Raw genomic sequence first — 24,646 nt, forward strand, 5'->3', positions numbered from 1 at the left:
AAATAACAATTCAGCAGTATTATTCCTCTTTTGAGTTATTATTGTTTCCTAGTCTTGCATAGAATACTCAATTAACTTAATTGTTCATTTTACTCTCTATGGTAGATGTGCTTCTATAACCCAAGAACGTACAATGATTGTTTTTGGTGACAAAAACAGAGGAAGAGAAATGGCCGCGACCCAGATTAATAAGGTTATATTCAAATGGTCTCTTATATCATATGAAGATCTTAGTGCTAAAGCTTTATAAGGTTCATTTAACAGAGAAATGTATTTATTTCGTATATATCAGAAGTTGTGAGTCTCAGGTAAGATAGTACTCAGGGCAAATGCTATTGGTAAGCAAAGATTTTACTTTATGTTACATAGAGAGACCCCAGACGATGAAGATTTAAAAGATTTGTACATATTCCTGCCAAATAGTGATAAAAATGTCAGCAACAAGAATAGAGAATGAACAGCTAGTGTAAATGACATCAACATGCACACTCACATGCGCGCGCGCACACACACACACACACACATCAAAACCAACAAAAGTAATGCACATTCATGGTAAATAAAGCTCTTAGATGCTTTGAGACAATGTTAGATATCAGGAGACAGACAAGGAACAATATTAGTCCCTTCTGAGGAATCCAAAATAATGACAGTAGTTGGATAGGTTGCTCGTTGTTGCTAGGGCACAGAATCAAGTTCATATGACTTTATCTATTAGTGAGTATAAGCAAAGAGTAGAGTTTTTATTAAATAAAATATGATTTAATGTAGTAGAAACTAGAAAAGACATAACGAAATATAAAATGTTTATATGTGGAAGTAAAACAGCAAAACTTCATATGATTACCATTTTATATGCTACATGTTTTTTCTCAACTAGCTTTTTAAATTATTTTATGCAAAAATTGTTTTTAAGACTCATTTATATTGATATGAATAGTTCTAGTTGCAGATGTATGTAATAAAATATAAAGAAATGCAGGGAATAATCAACACGAATTCAACATTTTATAACTTCTGTGTTGAAGAGGAGTATAATCAGTGAAGGTTTATAGGAAAAATTTAACTCGACTTCAAGTTGTAATAGTGGAGGTAGCATTTTTTATATTCTCTTTTTAAGTTTATGTATGTATTTGGAGAGAGAGAGAGAAAGAGTGAAAGCATGAGTTGGGGAGGGGCAGAGAGAATGAGAGAGAGAATCCCAAGCAGGTTCCATCCTGTCAGCGCAGAGCTCCATATGGGAATTTTTGATCTTATGATCCGTGAGATCATGACCTGAGCTGAAATTAAGAGTCAGGTACTTAACCAACTGAGCCACGCAGGCGCCCCTGTGTCATATGTATATATATCATATATTATATTATTATATAATAATATAATATAATATAATAAATATAATACAATAATATATAATGTACATATATGTTATATATATACATATATATATATATCTTTAAAAATTTAAGCTTTCTCCATAATTTTTGACAACATGACCTATAGACTAATGGTTTATTTCAGTTACTCGAGGATAGCAATGGCGCAGGAATAGCATAAGATACAATGTGAGAAGGAACTGATAGAACTGAGGGCCCTGAAACATGCCTGCATTACAGCTCGTCTTTTCCTTTAATCCTAGTCACAGCCAAAATCCTTCACGGTGAGAGAATTTCACAATGAAATGTTCTTTAACTTAGAAGGCTCAACATTAATGCATGTTAAATAAACTTTCATATTGTACATATCTTAGTAATTCTTATACCAAAGCTTCTTTCACAGCACTCTCATGATTGTTCAAGTGCAGTTGCATGTGTGTTTGTCTAGTGCTTGCAAATACAGACGTAGATAGTGACTGTGTATGTGTATGTGTGGGGGGGGGGCGGATGTGAACATACATGCTTCTACATTGAGTTTTGCGCATGCTTGATTTAGATCTCCTTCTGAATTTTCTGCTGTTACTTTTTTAAACCCAATTACCTCTGATAAATAGAGGCCCAGAATAGAATGCCACTATGTCTAATTGTCTTTGTGAAGATAATAGATTATGAGGTGGCTTTAATATTACGATATACTATAATTTTGTTCACACAATAGGCAGTCTATTAGGACTTGCCCTTGATCAGATCAAGGTTTAAGTTCTTCCTCCATTATCTTTGTCATTTTGAAACTTCTTTTAATCTCTTTGGTCTTCACTTTTTGGACCTATAAAATAAAGACACTGAGTTTGAACCTATAGAAGAAAGTTATTGAACTAAATAACCTTGAAGCTCTCTTATGGTTTGAATATTTTATCATCAATTCTTATCAGTAAAGATGATTGAAAAGAAAATGATAAAGCTTACTGGAAATATAAAGATTTGGTTAGCATGATATTGAGGCATCATTCTTAATTTTTCTTGTTATTCCTACTTATATAGTTACTGAATTGAAATTCACAGACTTTCTATACAAGATACAATTTTTGTTAAAATCAAATGAAATATTAACTTCCAAACACCAACCTCCAAAGTTAAAAGTACATATCCTTTGATTTTTAAATGTACCAATGAAGGAGACACAAATGTTCCTTTTGAAGTTTGAGATACATTATTTAAGTAAATTTTCCATCGGTCTATTTGCAGCTAATGTAACCAGAGTTAGATAAAAATTCCACTATGGATTATGGCTGCTGTTACTAAAACCTAACCTAAATGGAAGAAGCAATAAGAAACTTGAGTGTGAAAACCTTAACGAAAAAAGTCATCAGTCCAGGAACTACTTAATTAAACTTTAGTATAATTTATCAAAAGTCTATTTTTCTGCCTTCATTATATTACATGTGCAATTGTCCTCAATTTCTGGATGCTTAGTACTTTAAATGTTTCTGAAAAAAAATACACTTCGTTGAAAATCAGCAAGGAATTTGCCATCTGTTTGCAGAACAGCAATGTCAAGGCAAAGTGCTAGCCTGTGGTACATGTCCAAAACCCTAACAGAAATGTACAAGGTGCATATGCTTGCAAATGTGGTTTTAAAATCAGAAGCCAATTAGTGTGCTCAATGTTTCCAAACCTGATCTGGGTTTGCATTACTTACAAAGAGGCTGCAAGCTCAAATAATTAAAAATGACTACTTTGAGGTACAACTTAGCACTTGTTCTTAATAATAATAATAAGAAGAAGAAGAATATTAACTAATATTTATAATTTTGGGGGATCAGATCTCTCTTTAAAGCATTAGCCATGGGTTAGGTTTTTGCTAGTTGTAAGACTTTTTATTTATCCCTATCTAGACTTGTTCAAAGAATTACATTTGTATAATGTACTGAGATTTTATCAGCACATATTATAAACTTAAGAAAAGATCACTATTATTTTATGTTATTGATATTATTACTTACCTGGTCTAGGATATATACATCATGCCGTTTAATAAAAGTAGTAAATTAATTGTCAAAATCCAGTGAAATTGAAATCTCTGTCAGGCACTCAGCTAAGTTTATATTTTTTAACTCATTTTAATCTAGAAATCGACTTATAAATACACATTATTAGTCTATCCATTTCAGAGATGAGGAAATTGAGGTTTAGAGATTGTAAGTAAATTCTTCAAGGTCATACAGCTAATAAGCACTAAACCTGGGATTGAATCCTGAGTCTGGCGGACCCCAGGGGTTTTTCTCAAAAGTTTTAAATCTACTGTCATGCAAGTGGAACGTCACTTTAGAAACTCAGTAATAGAAAAGATCAGTGTTAAACCAATTTCAATTCTTCCCTTGGTGGGAATCAAAGGGTGTCTAGGTTTTAATATTTTTACTGGTGTTTTCTTCACTCTATGAGATAGAAGAGATCTTATCTTCCTTTCCACTTCCCATTTTTTCCCAGGTGTTGGGTTTAGAACAGTACAAGTACATCTTCTATAATCTGAAGAACCCAAAACTAGTGCTAGATTTAAGTGAGCCCAGAACTCAACTTCCACTTATTGTTTGGAATTGACGGTCTTTTGCTTATGGCCCTTAGCCCTGAGTGTAACTGCGAATTAGAGATAGCTCTCAGCTTCTAGGTTTTCTTAAGAAAACAGAAAATTTATGGTTACCCAATGTTTACATCTCCATGTAAAGATCAAATTGACTTTCAAGTGTGATGGAATGAGAGCAGTTATCACAGAGAGGTTTTTAGTATAAATATTTTGTGTATATATACATATATATATATACATGTATATATATATACACATATATACAATACCTATGTATACATTTTACAATTTTTATCAAATTTGAATACAGAGAATAAAACTAACATCAATAGAAATAAAATTCTATTCAAACGTGTGAACATCCTGTTAAGCATAGTCTATCTCAAAGCAGTACTACAAAATTTTGGATTGTTGAAGATCAAAATCAGTCATATCATTATGTATTATATTTCTCTGAAAAAACTTTTTAGCATATAAACATTTGAAAGAAAGAAATTCATGTCATTTTCTTTGACATTATGCTTATGTTTTCAATTTATACATGAAAGTTTGAAAACAGAGAAATAAATTATGTGGCTGCCTCACATTAGTGTGAAAACTCCTCTGACACTGTAAAAATAACAACAGCATTAAGTTACTTAAATAATTTGTGGTGTTTGAAGAAAGCTCATTAGCACTTTGTAAATTTTCACATAGCCCGTGTTATAACTTCATTTCCAGAAGAGCTATCATGGCACAAAAACAAATCCCGTGTGCAATTAATAACTGCAAGATTCACTGAGTGATCTTGAATAGAAGACACTACATAATAAAGAATAAATTCTCAACTTGGTATGTAGGGCTGAAACATAAATAAGAGTTATACTGGAGATGTTACTCTTTCCTTTTCTTTTTTTAATCTGCCTAGCCTCTTGTGAGGATTCATTGTACATTAGAGTTTCTGCAATTTGGTAGGTAATTCTATTGGAAGTAAAGTTAGATTATATATGGTTTGGGATCATTTTCCTTTAAAAGTTCAATGCATTATTTTTCTGCAAATACAGGTTTTTGTTAGTTTATTTTTTGACATAAACACTAAAAAGAATATTTCAAGATTCAATATGTGCCATCAATAGTCTTCTGATTTAAAATTCAACAGATATGGGGTGCCTGGGTGGCTCAGTCGGTTGGTTAAGCATCCAACTTCAGCTCAGGTCATGATCTTGCAGTTTGTGGGCTCTATGTTGATAACTCAGAGCCCAGAGCCTGCTTCAGATTCTGTGTCTCCCTCTGTCACTGCCCCTCCCCTGCTCACGATCTGTCTCTCTCTGTCTCTCAAAAATGAATAAATGTTAATTTTTTTAATTCGACAGATAAATGAGTTTATGGAAGAAAGAATTTCTTTTACTTATGTAACTACATCTTTACTCATGTAAACACAGGCTGAGCAGAACTTCTGCTGAGGAAATTAGGACCCACAGCTGATACCCAGAGATGATGTGTGCTGAGTTCTAAAGAAGACCCTTAGAGATTAGCAATGAGACAACAGAATTTATCCCTCTGACAACCACCACTTTTCTACAACTCTGGCTCTCCAGTGCTCACTGCCAAGCTTCACAAAAGATGACTGGGAGGGAGAGTGGGAGTCGCAGCTGCCAGTCACTGGCATTGACATTGTAAGCTTTTTGAGGGGACGCACTTGGAAAGCAACTCCCATGCAGAAAAAACAGGGACCTCAAAAGTGTAATTCATAAGGATGAGAGGCATTGGGATCTTACTGCCTCCCAGAAGCTTGCCTCGCTGCAGACTCTTCAGGGCTACTCTCCCACCAGTCTTGCTGCTGAGAATAGCTTGGCGAGAGAGTCCTTGGAAGGGTAGGGCAGGTGTCTGTCTATGGGATTTGAGTATATATGTGAAAAAAGACACTGATGATCTCTCATCCACTTCAGGGGGATTTTAGATCCAAAAGTGATTTTGAACCCAATAAATCTCTCTCTAGAAGATTATATGGGAGAATATCAACGTAACCTCTAATCAAAGATTCTTAAATAGAACTTAAAAAGTGGTAACAAGGAAGACTAATATATTAAATCGCCATTACTTATATACATATACACATAATTACATATGTAGCAGTCTCTATATAATAGATAAATATTATATATATGTATGTGCATATATATATATATATATGATTAAAAAGGCAAGCCAAAGCCATGTAGTGAAATAAGATGCTTGTAACGTGTAATCTAATAGGAGGCTTGTAATCATAATATATAAAAAAAGCTGCCACAAATCAATAAAAGATGATTTAATATAAATTAAAAAAATTGTTTTTAAGTGTATTTATTTTGAGAGAAAGAGCACAAATAGGGGAGAGGCAGAGAGAGAGAGAGAAAGAGAGAGAGAGAGAGAGAGAGAGAGAGAGAATCCCAAGCTGGCTCCATGCTGTTAGCACAGTGTCTGACACAAGTCTTGATTTCACGGTTCACGAGATCATGACCTGAGCTGATATTAAGAGTCAGATGCTTAACTGTCTGAGCTACCCAGGTGACCCCAACATGAACACGTTTTTAAGAGAACTGTACTATAAAGAATTGTGCCAGCTTTGACTGAAAGAAACGTTAAAACTGAAAAGAGGTCCTTGGAAATCTAACCTTTACAGTGAGAAGGTAGGTTGAAGAAATGACTCAGGTGCAAACAGACTATGCTACAAAAAATAGGATGGGTGGTTCAGGGTGAAATCATGAATTCTGAAATCTAGAGAGGAAAGCCAAGAATCATGGAGAATTAGTCCATGATGAGTATATGACTGAGTCCTGAACGAGAACATTTCAACATTTGCTTGGTAGGATTTCAGAAATACTAAGAAACTGCAATTCCTGTGTACCTCCCACCACTCACACTCCTTTGAAAGGAAATGTCTATAGTAGTCTCCTAGGATCGTTTCATGAGATTGTATTGTATGTGTACCAGGAGAGGCAGAGAAGTTGTCTCTTTAATTCACAGGCCTTCGTATCAAGAGGAATTCTGCTTGAAGAGCTACACCTAAAATTAATTTGGATGATAAGATTCTAGAATTTTATTTTATTTTCATTTTTTAACATCGATTTTTGAGGGAGAGAGAGAGAGTGAGCAGGGGAGGGGCAGAGAGAGAGGGAGACATGGAATCTGAAGCAGGTTCCAGGCTCTGAGCTATCAGCACAGAGCCTGATGCAGGGCTCAAATTCATAAACTGCAAGATAGTGACCTGAGCCAAAGTTGTATGCTTAACCAACTGAGCCACCCAGGCACCCAAGGTGTTGGAATTTTAGTGGGATAAGGTCTTTCAAAGCTTGAGAAAGGGTGAGTATGTTTTGCATATGGAGAGTGTTTTGCCCATAAATCATTGGCGGTGGGAGGAACACTGCAGCAGCTGGCTTCTGAGATGGCTCCCAATGGCTGCCCCTTCCTGGGATGCAGGCATTTGGTATTCTCCTCTGACAATGGATAGGGTTGATTTATGTGGCCAATGGGATATTGCAAGAATTACAAAGTGTGGCTACTTTTATTTATTTGAAAATGCTGAATCATTTCTATAATACAAAAGAATGAAGGTATAGAAAGAGGATTTTTGAAGATTTCTTTAATAGAGTGGTGCTATGAAACCTTATCCTTCCTGACTGGCAAGATTCATCTTCACACAAAAGAGAAGTTTCTTAAAGAGATCACTTGAAGAGCTCAATAAAATACAATGAGATTTAGAGGACAAAGTGAATTGGAATCTAACTCATGAATAACAATCAAAATGGTAAGAGATGTCCAAAATAGTATAGCTTAGGACTGCCTGGATTTTCAGTCAGAGCAGAAATGCATGAAGTTTTCCCATGGCTGTAATAAACACACACATAATTTACTGTGTCATTGTTTTCAGATCTCTCCAACAGAGCCATGCTAAGTGTGAACAAATCATCATAAAAAGAAGCAGATGTATGCCTGGATTCCTGGGGGCTGATGAAGTAATGAATGGGCAGCCAGGATAGAAATGCTCTTATTTCACTTAAGGTAACTATAAGTTAAATATTACCAGTGATGTAGAAGGGTGTCTGGGTGGCTCAGTGGGTTGATCATCTGACTCTTGATTTTGGCTCAAGTGATGATCTCAGGATCATGGGATTGAACCCCATGTCAGGCTCTGCATGAAGTCTTCCTGAGAGTTTTCTCTCTCTTTCTACTTCTGCCCCATTCCCCCACACACATGTAATAGTCAATGAAGCAAGAATGTTCAAACATTCCAAGTGCAGTGAGTACTGATGCTAAAACTCTGCCAGGTAATTTTTTCATGATAGTATCAACCAGATAAGACGTTTATTGGCTCAACTTGCCATATTAAAAAGTAAAGTAGGTCTTGATTTCATGAGAATGTAAAGACTTAAAATTTTTAGAAAGATAATATAACCTCTATAAAAATTGGTTATTTTTTAAAATTTTCTTTATCATGTACTGTGTATAATGCAGAAGATAAAAATGGAGGTGTTGATCAGGTTACTGTACCTTGGGGTCACCAGAATTGAGACTCCTCAAAAAATTAGAAATATAATTATCATAAGATCGAATCATTCCAATTTGAGAATATATCCAAAGGGAATAAAAACACTAACTTGAAAAGATATCTGTACTCCCATAGCACGCTCTCACACACACACACACACAAACACACACACACACACTGGAATATTATTCAACAATAAAAAATGAGGAAATACTACCGTTTGTGACAAGATGGATGGATCTTGAAGGCATGGTGCTAAGTGAAATAAGTCAGACAAAGAAACACAAGTACTGTATGATCTCATTTATTCATGGAATAAAAAAAATCATAGAAAAAGGGATCAGACACGTGGTTATGAGAGGCAGAAAGAGGGAAGAGAGAAAATTGGAGGAAGACAGACTGGTGTACAGATTTCAGTTAAAGATAAATAAATGCTGGAAATGTAATGTACAATAGCATGACTGTAGTTAACACTGCCTCATTTTATATACACAATTGTTAAGAGAAAAAATCTTATTTTTTTCTTTTTTTCCTTATTTCCTCCTTTTATTTTGATTCTATCAATATTAGATAATGAATGCTAGCTGAACCTATTGAAATAATCATTTCATAATATTTATTAATAAAACCATCATGTTGTATGCCTTAAACTGATGCATGTCAATTAGTTCTCCATGAAAATGGAAAACAATCGTTTTGTAATATAAAAACATCATGTAGTGACACAAGTTTGCTTTAAAGTGTTTCCAGAAGTAATTATTATGAAACAAGACATTCAAAACATATAAAGCATACCAAACACCTTTGTACTTCTCACCCAGTTTAATAAAGAAATGAAACTTGTTTTTAAATTAAAATATATACATATATTTATAAACACACCAGACAATTTAGAGAAAGAAAATCCATTATAAAGAGTTCACTAACTTCATGGCCTCTGTGCTCACATGATACCCTCAGAACAAATTCACAAAAAGAGAGACCCAAGGATAAAAATGAAATACATCAAGTTACCCCACTTTTGAGCCCTAACTGTAAGTTACAAGGCTACGCCGAATCAAAGACAGGCATCCCAATGTTCACTTTCATTGAAGCCGACAGAATGAGACTTCCATCACTTTCTGTGGTATTTGGTCACCCAAGGAAAAGAATTGTAAGTAAGGCTGACTGCGCACACATAGACTGTCTTTATAGCTGGATAGTATTCTTGTATAATAGTGTGCAAAGAAATGACAATCTGACAAAATCAGTGGCAAGTGGGAAGAATTAGACCATTTTGCTTGAAAAGAGTACTGCAAGAGAAAATTTCATGAAACCTGAAATCGAGCTTTAATAAGTCTTCTACAGACTTAGAAATTAGTCCTTAAGGGGCATCTGGGTGGCTCAGTGGGTTAAGCATCTGACTTTGGCTTAGGTCATGATCTCACAGTCCATGAGTTTGAACCCCGCATCAGGCTCTGTGCTGACAGCTCAGAGCCTGGAACCTGCTTCGGATTCTGTGTCTGTGTCTCCCTCTCTCTCTGCCCCTCCCCTGCTTGAGCTCTGTCTCTCTCTCTCTCTCTCTTTCTCTCTCTCAAAAATAAATAAACATTAAAGTTTTTTTTAAGAACTTAGTCCTTAAGATTGTGAGAGAAGTAATTGTGTGTATTCATATTACACGGTTCCAGTGTCTTTGTGTTGAAGCCTCTCTACTTTGTGTGGTGTGAGAGAACAATCTGCTAGACTTTGAGGACAACATCCAACATTAATTGCAACCTCTCAGTAGAACTTCTGTCATCATCAGTGTTCAGTGTTTCTTTGGTTGGAGGAAATACATACAAGTTCCCTTTTAGAGAATGACAAACTGAAGTGTTCCACTTTTCCCCAAGCATTGCTCTGTGGAGTGCTCTTGGAGAAGGGCTATCTTCACATCTGTACCCCACTGGAAATGTTTTAAGGCTTACCCTTTTCCCCATCACTCACTAGAGGCTGTCTGTGTTAGGGAATTGGTACAGGTAAAATACACAAAACTTTTAAGAGATCTGAAAGTAATATTTGAAGCATATGAAAAGGACTTTAGTATTAATTGAGAGCTATATGTGCATTTCTTTTTGGGGACTCCCCTGGTGCCTCTCAGAAGCTTAAATGATCATGGCTTGAATCTAGTTAGATAAGACACTGCACACTGACCTGCACATTACCTCTGACAGCAGCTTGAGAGAGTTTTGTTGGTATATGGATTTCATATATGGATTTCATGCAATATATTGAGTAAAAGGGAAAATAAAGGAACTTCTTGGAAAAGTCTGTATTATTACAAACCAAAGGACATCTGGATTTTCATTCTATTTTTAATGTTTATTTCTTTACTTTTATTTTTTAATGTTTATTTATTTGAGAGAGAGAGAGAGAGAGAGAGAGAGCAAGCCAGGGAGGGGCAGAGAGTGAGGGAGAGACAGAATCTGAAGCAGGCCCTATGCTCTGAGCTGTCATTACAGAGCCTGACGTGGGCTCGAATCCACAAGCAGTGAGGTCATGACCTGAGCCGAAGTCGGATGCTTAACTGATTGAGCCACCTAGGGGCCCCTTATTTATTTATTTTTAGAGAGAGAGAGGCAGTGGGGGGGAGAGTCCCAAGCAGGCTTCACACTCAGTGCAGAGACACACAGGGTTCCATCTCACCAACTGTGAGATCATGACCTGAGCCCAAATCAAGAGTGAGATGATGAACCGACTGAGCCACTCAGACACCCCTAACTCCACTTTTCAGGAACATAGGCCAAACATCCATGAGTTGTGAGCTCTCCCCACCCCAACCTACCCACATGCAGCCCTGTCTTCATACTGAGCAGACATCCACACCTGACCCGTAGGATCATGGACATCACCTTTCTACAGTACCCTGCAGACAGGATTACATCCAGAATGATTAAGATAAACATTACCATATTTCTGGAAAGTAAGGGGACTTAAAAAAGAAAATTTTCTTTTAATAAAAAAAAAATAAGGAGGTTCCAAACTTGAGCGCTGGGATTCTTTTCTCATTTCAAACTTTTATCAAAACGTATGAAGTGAAAATCATCATATCCTTGGCGAGAGCAAGTTGTGCTTAGTAGACAATTAACTACAATTTGAATGTACACCCGCACTTGTACAAAATCAGAGATAGAAGACAGGTGCAGCGGGAGAGCCCATGGACTTTGACCAAGAAAATTCTCATTGTGCCAAAAGTAGAAAACACTCATAAATGTGTGAGCGTATGCATTAAAGAAACATGCATCAATCTTTCGCACTACGTGTATGTGAATGTGTGTGTGTGTGTAAAATTTTTGGCTACGACATGCCTTTGAAGTCTTGCCATTGATTAAGTTTAACCCTGATTTTCTCATGATCACATAATCATCTGAGACCTGTTCATAAACCTATTTGTTCGCATAGCCTACTCCTTTTTACCTGCTCATTTTCATTCATCAGGTTGCAGATTCAATGGCACCTTTTTTATGAATTTTATAAAATTGTCTTTCATCCACCAAGCAGACCTAATTGCAGCTTTTAAACTTCCTCAGCAGGTTGTATGTGCCTTGTCACCTGTAAAAACATTACATTATCCATTAAATTATGAAAGCCATAAGGATGGGAGTTTGGTCTTCTCATCTTGTACCCTTAGTTCCCCAAAACGCAGTTAAAAAGTAGCTATATGATATGTGAATATTTCTGTGAGTGATGAGGCATTTCAAGTCATTGAGCTAACCACTTGGTCCACTTGTTGCAATATTCTTCCGAGGAACATGTGTTGAACTGTCTTTATTACACAGAAACAGAGACTCGGAGAGATCGTGACCTGTTTATAATCACCAAGCTAGTAATATCATGCTCAGTGTATCCAATCCACCCCCCCATTTTTATTGAAAAAGAGAGGACAGAGCAGCATAACAGCACCATTAACACTCTATATCGTTGCTGTTATTAACAGTTATTGAGTGTTTAACATCTACCATCCATTGTCTCATGCTTTTTAAAGTTTCATGTTATCCAATTCTTGAGAGAAGTTTTGAAGTAAATTCCACCCTATCCACAAAAGAACTGAAGAACAGAGATTTCAGAAACATGCCCATACCATTAAATTCATTAGGTCTAGAAAGTACCTAAGACGAAAATTGTCATTTTCTAGTATACCTCACTTATTTTATTTAATGCCTGCAGAAACAAATAGAGTAATGCAAATATATAGGCCTTGCTGTTTATGTCATTTAAATAAAATGTCATACTGATATTTTTATAATGTACTAAAATATATTAGTCAGGGTTCATTAATTAATTTTTTTTCCTAACACCTGAAAAAATAATGAACGAAAAAATTTCACCTTTATTTTCTGTATAAGTAAATTTAAGTAAGAGTAAATTTAAGTTATGAACTGAAATGCATAAAAATATAAGTGCTTTCCAACTGGAAATAATTTTCTCCTTTCTATTCATCAACTGAAAATAAGAATATCAAATTCAAGTATGAATGGTAAGTGTAATTAAACATGAGGGAAAGTATAGCTAGTCTATGATTTTAATTTTTGAGTCACTGATTTTTCTTAGGAAAACAGATATTTCATTACAAATATATTTTTCAAAACCCATTTTTATAATGTCATATTATTATTCTAATATTATCCATTCAATATGGCTTTTGGAATATGTGAATCTATGTGAGAAAATGAAAGTTACCCATTTTAAGTCAAACCTTAAGATTTAAGAAGGAAAAACAATCTCAGTATTCCTTTGAAATAAAATAGGTTTTTACATTTAATTCAGATATAAAACTACAATGACTTAAGCTAAGGAACTTTTTTTTGTTATTGTTGTTATTTACTGAGAGATTATCTGGGAAAATAACATAGAACTCTCCTTTTTTTTTTTTAACATTTTTTTGTTATTTTTGAGAGAGAGAGAGAGAGAGAGCACAAGCAGGAGAGGGGCAGAGAGAGAGTGAGACAGAATCCAAAGCAGGCTCCGGGCTCTGAACTGTCAGCACAGAGTCCAACGCGGGGCTCGAACCCACTCACCATGAGATCTTGACCTAAGCAGATCTCAACCAACTGAGACACCAAGGTGCTGCTACATAGAACCCACTTCTAAGGACTGCAATGAAGTCCTAGGCTTTCCTGTAAGAAGAATTTTTACATGCAAAAGCACACAGACAAACATATGCAAATATTTCCCAGAGAAAATAACGTAAGTGTTGAGTTTTAAAGCTTATTTAATTAGGAAATAGAAAATATGTTATTCACATTGGAAAAATAACTTTGCTGTGTTATGTCGAAGGCAGGATTTAGGTGCTTACAGATATCTTTTCTATATATAGATGTGTGTGGTGACTACGGGATGACATTTTTTTTTTTCCTTCTGAGAAAAAGATGCCACAGAAGAGAGATATTTTCTCCACAGAAATTATCAAGAAGACTCTGTTGCTGGGTTCAACTACCAAACCAATAATTTGGTTTACTAACAAAACTGAGAGAAAAATGAAGGAGGTCGTTTTGTTTTAGTTTTTGTTTTTTTTTTGTCTTTTTTCTCTGTCTCTCCAAATCTAGAAGGGTCTGATCCAAGTGTCCTTCTGGACTGTGAAGAAAGAACAGAATGAATCATTGAAACACATATAACTATTGAAAATAAAATGCTATGTGTTCTCTCAACGCAACACAACTGTTATATGAAATTCTGACAACAACCATTCCCATGCAACCGATTGCTAATTTCTTTCCTTATTCCACTAGCAATTCTTTCTGCACAGACATCGTGGAAAAAACAATTCTATTCGTAATGTAAACAAGCACTTTTTTTTTTTTTATTCCTAACAATTGCTCACTTCAAGAGGGATAAATGCTTAAGGGAAAAAAAAAAGTTAGTGAAGCCACTCTCAGTGAAAGAAACAGACACATTTATAGAAGTAGATCACAATTATATTTATGCAGATTTAGGAGGACACTAAATTGGGAGAGGATCTTCCTATTTGGTCTAGTTTTCATCATGGTCTGCCTGGTTTTAGAAGTCCTAAAAGTTCCAGAGCCTGTCACAATTTATTTTTATAATACATCATCAAATTATTGTGTTTATTTTTTTTAATTTTTTTTTCAACGTTTATTTATTTTTGAGACAGAGAGAGACAGAACATGAACAGGGGAGGGGCAGAGAGAGATGGAGACACAGAATCTGAAACAGGCTGCAGGCTCTGAGCGGTCAGCACAGAGCCCGACGCGGGGCTCAAACTCACGGGCCGTGAGATCATGACCTGAGCCGAAGTCGGACGCTTAAACGACCAAGCCACCCAGGCGCCCCCAAATTATTGTGTTTAATCTTAGCTGTATAGAGGTACTTTTAACTATTGTTCAAAATATTAAAAAAGAAAAAAATTATAATGTAAAAAATGTCATATGATGTAGAATGTAAATAAAAAATCACATCTATCTATAATTCTATATCTAGATCTTCTAAATAACATCTTCAGAAGCTTTCTGATTATAACAAATATTGTCAGGAAGCATTATTTTAATGGCTTAGGAAAAATTATAATGATGATATTAATAACTAACATTGAATAATAATAATAACAACAGTAATTGTTGTCAGCTTGGAGCTAAGTGTTTTACATACACTATTTTTTTAAGTTTATTCATTTACTTTGAGAGAGAGGGAGAAAGAGAGAGAGGATGTGTGGGGTTGGGTCAGAGAGAGAGGGTGAGAGAGAGAGATTCAGAGCAGGCTCTGAGGGCTCAAACTCACGAACCGTGAGATCATGATCTGAGCTGAAACCAAAAGCCAAAACTTAACCGACTGATCCACCCAGGTGCCCCTATACACTATTATTATATAGAAGTGTTTTTTTTTTCTTTTTTAATTGAGGTTCCATTGACATATTACCTTATATTAGTTTCAAGTTTACAATATAACGATTCAATGGTTGTATATATTGCAAAATGATCACCACAATAAATCTAGTTAGTCTCTGTTATCATATATAGTTACACAATCGTTCCTTTTGTGATGAGAACTCTTAGCCACTTCTAAATATACAATGCAATATTATTAACTATAGTCACCGTGCTGTACATTACATCCCTAACATAAAAGTTTTTGTATCTTGTTATAATATCTGCTAGTTGAGAGGCAACACTGCATAACTGTTAGGAGTTTTGATCCCTTGAGCCAGACAGCTAGATTTTATGTCCTACAAATTCTAACTCAGTGTAATTAACCTGTCTGGAATTTCATTTTCTCATATCTGAAATAGAGAAGTGTTTCTGTGTGTAATAAATGAGTTAACATAATTAAATCACTTAGAAGAATACCAAGGACAGACTAATTATTCAATAAAAGTTATTATGATTCTTTGTTTTTGCCATAATAAATATACATGCCAGTGTTCGATGAAATATTTTAGTACACACTTTGTGAATACTTTATATAAAATACTGAAAATGAAATCCCTGGGGCATATATTTTGAATATTTGCATGGATTTTGATTTATACTGCTAAATTTCTTCCCCAAATTTCTGCTCTGATAATTTCCATTCAGTGCAGAGAAACATATTGGAGTGTTCTTTTGTCAGAGTCATTAGATTCTATGTAATTTCAAATTGAAAAACAACAGTTTAAAAATATTTAATTTATTCTACTTATTTTTCATGTGAAGTCCTAGTGAATTGCTCATCAATTTGAATACATATTTCCATCTTAAGGCTATTATATTTTGTTGGTTTATCGTAGCTTTTTTCATTTTGTATTTTGACTTCAATAATGCTTTGTGTGTAGAAAGATTTGTTGTTTTCTGTCTTCAAATTTATTAACATTAACATTGTGATTTCATTATATTTTTATTCTTGGAAATTAAACTATAATGCATGTCATATAAATACAATAAAGATTACACCTATAATATAAAATATATTACATATACTAAATGAATGTAATATGTTTATGTATAATTTTATCTGGGTATGACTCCATCCCAATAATCTCACTAAGAGTGCTATGTTCTCTTCAATATTCTTCTATGTTCAGTATTAAGATATTATAGATAAAAATAAGCTCCAAAATTATATAATCTCTCATATAAAACACTGACATGTAAAAATCACTTTAACATATTTTAATGTGTATAGGAGCCTATAAAACATTCTTGTACAAAAAAAGTTATTTATTTCCAAAAGCATTATAATTTTTTTAGTTTTTTTTTATATTTAGATTAATCCAGTGCGAAGTGCTGTTTTGATAAACTATAGGATTTCTTGTGTGACTAAATCATAGCCTTTGTGTTGGTCAAATTCTGTAGATCATTTGCTCTGAATTAAAGAGACGTGCTGACATGAGGGAATTAGTACTTGGATTTAAAAAATCATTGCATGATTATAAAAAAAAAGTATAGTGTATGCTGTACAGTTTATTTAAATTTTGCCTTGTAACCATAAAAAGGAAAACATGGAAATAAAACCTTGTTTCTGTTGGGGCACAAGTAAATTTTAGCTTGGTCACATACAATAAGTTTCTTTGCCTCTGTAAATCTATCGAATGTTTCATTCAAATGCATAATCGTTATTTACTAAGACTTAGGCTTTAAGAATAGTTCTACTTTGAGGTACCTGGTTGGCTAAGTCAGTTAAGCATCTGACTTCTGCTAGGCCATGATCTCACAGTTCATGAGTTCGAGCCCCACGTCAGGCTCTGTGCTGACAGCTCAGAGCCTGGAGGCTGCTTCAGACTCTGTGTCTCCCTCTATCTGCAACTCCCCTGCTCACACTCTGTCCCTCTCTCTCTCTTTCTAAAATAAATAACATTAATTTTTTTTTAAAAGGAATAGTTCTACTTAGTTTAGTTGACCAATTTAAGTGTTTTGTTTTTTTTTTTTTGCTTCTTTTTTTATTGATGTACACTTGATATAAAATATTATATTAGTTTGAAGTATACAACACAGAGATTCAACAATTCTATACCTTATGTTATCTTGCTACGAACATGGATGGACCTAGATGGTATTATGCCAAGTGAAATAAGTCAGATAGAGAAAGACAAGTGTCACATGATTTTACTTTTACATGGAATCTAATTCTTTTTTAAAAAAGAGAGAATCATACACACAGGAAACAAGCTGGTGGGATTTGCTCTTGTTTTTGATGAGTTTTGTTTTTTACCACCGAAGAATTAAGTCCTTTCCCTTGAATTAACTGAAATAAATATCTGATATAAGGTAGAAATGTCTCCTATACATAAGAGACAGAGAGTTTAAGTGCTTTAGATTACACAGCTGCTACAGGACCTACGCTAGAATTCAGTACCAGCCTTATTCAACAGTCTTTGAACTCTTAAAACTTTCCTTCCCTTTTTTCTTTCAATAACTCTGCAAAACCAGAAGATACTGGGCTGGTTTCTTAGTAACATGTTAGTGAGGAATTCTGTCAACCTCATCGATGACATATTTGCTACTCCAAAAGGATGCTAATATTGGAAAGTTAAGGCACTATAAACAGTTCCCAGTGAACCGTCATATCACCCAGTGAACAGATATTTGGCATTGACAACATTTCCTTGGCTCCTTAACTTACATCAAGAGCCTGCTAACCCTCCTACATATCAAGGAACAGAAGATTTTGAAAAAGCTACTATTTTATGGCAGCTCTGTACTGTGCTGTAAAGCAAGAATACAGTCCATGGATAGAGGAGAAACTAAAATATATATATATATATATATATATATATATATATATATATATATACACACACCACAAGTCTTGGAAAACTTTGCATTTAAAAAGTCAGTATTTAACACTACATGAAAAATAAGAACCTGAGGCCATTGAGCAGTTTAGGTGTCCGATAATTAACTTTAAATCCTAAATGAAATATTTAATTGCTTAAAATATTTGTTATTTTTCTGAATAAATAGTGAGCATGGATACACCATTACTTGGTTATATACATCATTCACATTTGATTTTATAATATTACATGCTTGTAAATTCCAAAGGAATATTTTGACTCTTAAAAAATACCCACATTCTATTAGGAGCATTATTTTCTCTTATTCATGAATCATGCCTTAATTTGTTATGAATATTTTAAGAAAGAAAGAAAAGAAAATGATAGCTCAGTAGGAAATAAAAACTCTCCCTTAGGTATGTTTCCTAGTAATTCCTTCATTTTCCTTGTATCAGTGATAAATAGACTGTTAGGGTGACAAAACTTCTTTGTCAGGAGATATTATAATTTTAATACACATAAAACCATGTCTTAAAGTCTACTGTGCCACATCATTTTTATTTGAGTAATAAAGTATTTCCTATTTAACAAAAGAACACACGGCCAAATTAAAAATACTTGGAAGTTAAGTTATTGATAATATTTTTTAAAGTCAGTATGTCATAATGAATTCATGTATTCTTTGTTCAGATTCTGCACATTCTAGAAATGAGATTTTTTGAAAAAAGGAGAAAATGTAGGTCAACTCCTATACAAGCCTTCTGCAAATTCTCAGGCTTGATTATAATCACCTATTTATACATTTGGTTGATAATATTTGAAAACCCCTACTAGGTACCAGGCACTGTTCTAAAGCATTTGGAATATATTAGCGAAGCACAACAAAGATTCATATTCTTTTGGAACTTACATTTTAGCAAGAAGAGAAAAAATAGTATTAGACCACAGCAGACAAAGCTCTTGCTTAGTTGTGTGGTACAATGTATACAGATGGGCATGTACTACAAAACTTCAAATATCTTTAATACTGCTTAGATATTGTGACACATTCAGAAGGCAGGTGAGCTTTTATCCTCATGACTTTGTAACAACACAATGGGATGAAAGAATAACTTGTAAATGAATTAACGAACTGTTGGATAAAACAGTATCTGAGAGTTATTTGTAAATGTTCCTGTGTGATTTGGTGCAAAGTGTGGCTTTTCTCTCAGTTTTTAATAGTTTGGTTTTAATATAGTGATGAACACACTTTAGAACTCTATCCATATATTATTAGGCAACAAATTAGCAATATATTTCTAATCAGCAGATTCAAAACATTGATCAAACTTTTGAGAGAACAACACATAGGTATTGCTGCTAAAAATACATTTATGAAGGTTCTGTCAAAATTCTTTCTTTGTGACCGATTGGTTTCGGAGAAAAGGCAAAACAGAATGTATGCTACAGATTTTTTAATGTAATAGACATATTTTCATTACACTTAATAAAACATTTTATATATAATTCACATACCTATTCAACACTGATCATGCTTTATCATATTTCCTGCCTTAAACTTTTATGTTTTATTTGCATGGGATACTTCTGTGTTATTACTCCAAAACATTTTCTACCTTGCTTGATCGTTAGAGATTCTCTGGAGTTAATTTTTAATTGTTCGAAGGAAGCCTCTTCCACAGAGATTCTCCTTCGTGGACCTGAATAAGGCCTGGCTACAGGTACATTAACAAACCTCCCAGGTGATTAAAATGTGTAGCTAGGTCTGAACACCATAAGATTACTCAGACAGTAAGCCAGCCTGCTCATGTTCTTTCTTTGTTTGTTTTGATGTTTATTTATTTTGAGAGTAGAGAGACAGCATGACAGCATGAGCGGGGAGGGGCAGAGTGAGAGTGAGAGAGAGAATCTCAAGCAGGCTCCACGCTAAAGCATGGAACCCAATGTGGAGCTCGATCTCGATCTCGCAACCATGCGATCATGACCAGGAGATCATGGTCTGAGTTGAAATCAAGAGCCTGATGTTTAACCAACTGAGCCACCCAGGTGCCCCAGCCTGCTCGTTTTCTACTGTTCATTTTTTCCTTTAATTTTCTCCATCAGTTTTTAGTCATCATACCAATTCTCTGTTCTGTTCTATTTCATTTGATTCCCCCTACAATGCTACATTAGTATTTATTTTGAAATTTCCAAGAGGTTTTAAATGTAATTTGGTAGTCATGTAATTGATAAAATGTTTAAACTTGTGATGAGGTAAATAAACTCTGAAGCATGGCTGTAACTATACTGTAGTTATCAATATGTTTTCTCGGTTTCTTAGGGGTCCTTCAGACCCTTAAGGGGGGGGGAATGGGGCATCAAAGTCAAAACTATTTTCATCCTAATAGCAAGATATAAATATCTGTTTTTTTTTTATTCTGACTTACAATTACTAACATAAATGTAAGTGGAACTTTCTAAAACTTATATGACATTTTCTTAAAATTTTAAAATACAGTTTAAATTTATTTCAAACATTAATAGTACATTGTCAAGTTAAAACAATACTAACATAACTCCTTTCATATTCCAGAAATATATCCTGAGAAAAGTGACTGTTATATGACATTTTCTATCTCAACAGTGTGAATGCAGACCAGATGTGAGATGCAGTGGTCTCCATAAGACATTAAAGGAATCCACAAAAAGGTACATTGATATCCCTCCTCTCACTAAATGGGTTTTGTTTGGAAAAATATAGCTAATTTTCATAAATATGCTGTTATTTATATTAACTCATATAATGAGCTTATCATTGTTATTCTAAAATGAAATAATATGCCTTTACATGTGGCAACGGTAATATATCTTTATTGGTGGTTCTGATCTTTTTTGGTAATACACAGATATCACTCTTCCCCAAACTCTTACTACTCAAATCATAAGCATTCATTGCCTACTTTGCAAAGCAATTTTACTAACTTCAACTGTTCTGTCATTACTATGCACAATTGAGCAGTTAACCTAAAATAAGAAAAAAATAAAATAATAGAAAACATTGAACACATTAAAATACATTAAGTATATACTTTTAAGAAGGAATCTCATTTACATCTACTGCACTAACAGTTTGAACTTAAGTGTAATAAAGTTTGAACCTTAAGTGTACTAAAAAGAATGGATTATGATATAAGTCACTTTTGGGATAGGAAATAATGAGAGATGAGGCAATGGTGTATGCAGTTTTACTCTTTGCTTTTAAGAATTCATACTCAGTCCGTTTCAGGACTTGGAAATGTATGCGGGCTCTGTAGCAGACTTTAAGTTGCACACTGAACTTACCATAAAGTAAAACTTGTACAAAACGATAAAATTGTTGACAGTGTGTCTGTGTCACAGACACTAACACGGACTTTAATATTATTAAGGACTATTGTGAACATTGCCGACCTCTTCATCCTTACATTATAAAAGTCAGAATTAGGACAGGAATATATAAAATATAGCAGCAAAAGCTTACAAGAATTTGCAAAGTAGTGTGGCTCCAAAAATGCATAAGTGATGCACAACTCCAAGAGTGAACCCTTAGGTAAACTGTCCACTTTGGTGATTGTGATGTGACAATGAAGGTTTCTCAGTTGTGACAAATGTACTACTCTGGTGAGTGATGTTGACAATGGGAGAGGCTATTCAGGTGTGGGGGTAGCAGATATATTGGAAATATCTGTACCTTCCTCTCAATTCTCCTGTGAACCTAAAACTGCTCTAAAAATTGTATATTTTCAAATGGATAAATATACTGAAATAATAGCTTTGATGAAAATGAAATTATCTTATTTTCCCTTCTCATTAAGATTTCTATTTACATTCAGTGCAAAAATTATTTTATCAAAATTCCACAAAGTTTGTTAATATCTCGGGATTATTGCCATAGGTAATTATATATGTTTAACAAAATCAACCAAAGAAAATGCAGATTTCATAACCTCACTGATGTTCTTTATTCATGAAATACTAAAATATGTAAATACAAACTGATACCCAGCACAGTAATAGTTTGTGATTTTTGTCGTTGAATAGAATACCGTTTCCACCTTAAAATAAAAATAATGTGAAAGATTACAAGAAAGCACATATATGGCGTGGAACTTCAATCCTTTTACATTGAAATATGACATTGTTGAATAAACCAAAGAATATGTCAGTTACCTTTCTTTGAAATGTGTATTGCATAAGGGAATAAAGGCATTACTAACACTGAATAAAATTTCCACCCAAAACTACGTGAGGCAGAGAGACGTCATTCTACAGAATGAGTTATGATACAGGCGAGGGCAAGGACATGATGGGGAATCTGAGATCAATCATTAGGAAGATGCAATTGAACAGAATCTGTTAATAAATAAAATTAACTGCTCTCCTCCCCAGTATGTACTCCCAATCACGTCATTGTAGAATTGCATTTTATCTTTGCTACATGGGACTTTAGAAAGTAGTTGGGTGTTTCTCTGCACTCCACTATGATATCATAACATTGAAAGTGTCACAAAAAATTTATTTGAATTTTCATTAGATGAATGTGAGACAAGCAGGGTAGATTCCATTAGTCTTATTTTACCAATAATGAAATCAAGAAATAAGAAGCTTAAATACCTGGGTGTAAGCCACATGGCTAGGAAATGAAGCTCTAAGGTTAGACCCTCAGCGTTTATTCTATGATCTTTAAATTTTCACTTTAATTATAAATTTTATAAAGGCAACTGACATGTACAGACTACTTAATGACAATCCTCAAAGTGCATTAAGTTGCTTGAATCTGCTATGCCCTTTCTATTTCACAAATGTCTTATGTGTTAATGAGCAGACTGAGGGCGGAGGCACACAGCTACTAAGTGCTAGTTGGTGCTAAATTTAACGTGCTGGTAGTACCTCATGGGCAGTTAGGAGGGCAAATATTCTTAACAACAAGGTCAAAGCATTCTAAAAAGAGCAGAAATTCCAAGAAGATAAAACATTAAAAGGATGCAAATAATCTTAATGTGAAAATATACAATAATACAAAGTTAAGCCAATAGAGTACAGATTCTAAAGAAATATATTTTTTCATTCATGTTGTGAGTTGTAAGCACATGTGGCTTTCGTTTCTCTTTTCTCTCTATCCTACCCACCTTTCCCTGCTTTTTTCTTCACTATGTACTAGCCTACAAACAGCTGAACACACAAATTGTTACCCCAAATTAGTTGCTTGCTCCAAATAGGAATTTCATAATAAATGGTTAAAATGAGGTTTTGAGAATATTTATTAGGCATTACTTAACTCAAAACTTCATGGATGAATTTATTAAATAGTTTTTTTTAATTCAAGGCATTATATTAGACACTATCAGTAAATAGAAATGCATAATATGTAGGCTTTTCCTCTAAAAGTCTATTAAATATAAGTGCAATTGTTAGTTTCACTTCTAAATTAATTTAACTTTGTGATTATTTCCCTATCCCATTCTGATTCCCTATTTGTTTCTTATTTCCTTCCATGAACTTTTAGTGATGTCTTTTTATGTTTTATCAAGGATACTGGATCAAGGCATGCATCAAGGCAGGTGCTGAGATCCACTTGTCTTACTGCCACTCAAGACAAACTTCATACCTAAGTTTCCTTCACTTATTAAAATTGCTACCTACTAACCTGGAGCAGTCAGCCTCTTCTTCTGGCAGATTCTCTCTGCCCTCTGAGTACAGGGGCCAATTTCAGGTTGTACCTGGGAAGCTCCTGAGATGCGTGCAAACCAACATTTGGTGTGCCAGTCAGGAGACCAGAGAAAAGGGCCTTAGGAAAGGGGTATCTGTGGTGGAAATCATGCATTGGTCATCAACTTCTATAGGGGAGGGGTGGCCCATATGTTGGATGCTTGTGGGCCACCGTGTGAGTACAGGGATGCTCCCAAAATGCCAGTCCTTGTAACATGCTTGTTGGAGGAATTGCACATGGCACATTGCAGCAGAGAAGGAAAGCATATGGATGCTCCCATGGGCTGGCCTCTATTGAGGGCACTTCTACTGGCCACCAATGCCCAGCTGGAGGCTGAAGCTCGGGTAAGGAAGTTAAAAAAAGAGCTGAGATAAGACAAGGACATGGGAATGTCCATTGGCCCTCTGGCTTCGGGTTGGCAGACAAGGTGGGAGAGCCAGATAATAAATTAGAGACCTTAGCGTGCTGTTTTGCAAAGCTAGGAAGGCATAAACCACGGCAGATTAAGGTCTGAACATTTGTGACTCAGTCTAATTGGGACCCTAAGACTTGAAATCCCTGGAAAAGTGATAAGAATGAAAAGGAGGATGTCATGGGGATTGATAGTGACATGGACAAAATGCCCGATACTATCTTACTCCTAATGCAAAAGAAAGCAAAAGTACAGCAACGACAACACTAGCTACCAGGACAGCCCTCAATTCTGGAAATAATGAGAGAATACACTCTGTGT

General features: G+C 34.7%; 1 long non-coding RNA gene across 3 annotated transcripts in view; it reads left to right on the forward strand.

The window, feature by feature from the left end:
• Positions 1–23,832, forward strand: part of LOC123583006 — a 60,095-nt gene extending 36,263 nt beyond the window's left edge. For 2 of the 3 annotated variants that reach the window (XR_006704695.1, XR_006704696.1), the window contains 3 exons: positions 7,847–7,977; positions 20,758–20,873; positions 23,710–23,832. This is a non-coding gene — a long non-coding RNA (uncharacterized LOC123583006). Of the gene's footprint in view, positions 1–7,529; positions 7,724–7,846; positions 7,978–20,757; positions 20,874–23,709 lie in introns of those variants that run through there. The other variant, XR_006704694.1, reaches the window with a different exon arrangement.
• Positions 23,833–24,646: the final 814 nt, after the last annotated feature.

Source organism: Leopardus geoffroyi, chromosome B1 (assembly GCF_018350155.1).
Source record: "Leopardus geoffroyi isolate Oge1 chromosome B1, O.geoffroyi_Oge1_pat1.0, whole genome shotgun sequence".
NCBI classification, from domain to species: Eukaryota; Metazoa; Chordata; class Mammalia; order Carnivora; family Felidae; genus Leopardus; species Leopardus geoffroyi.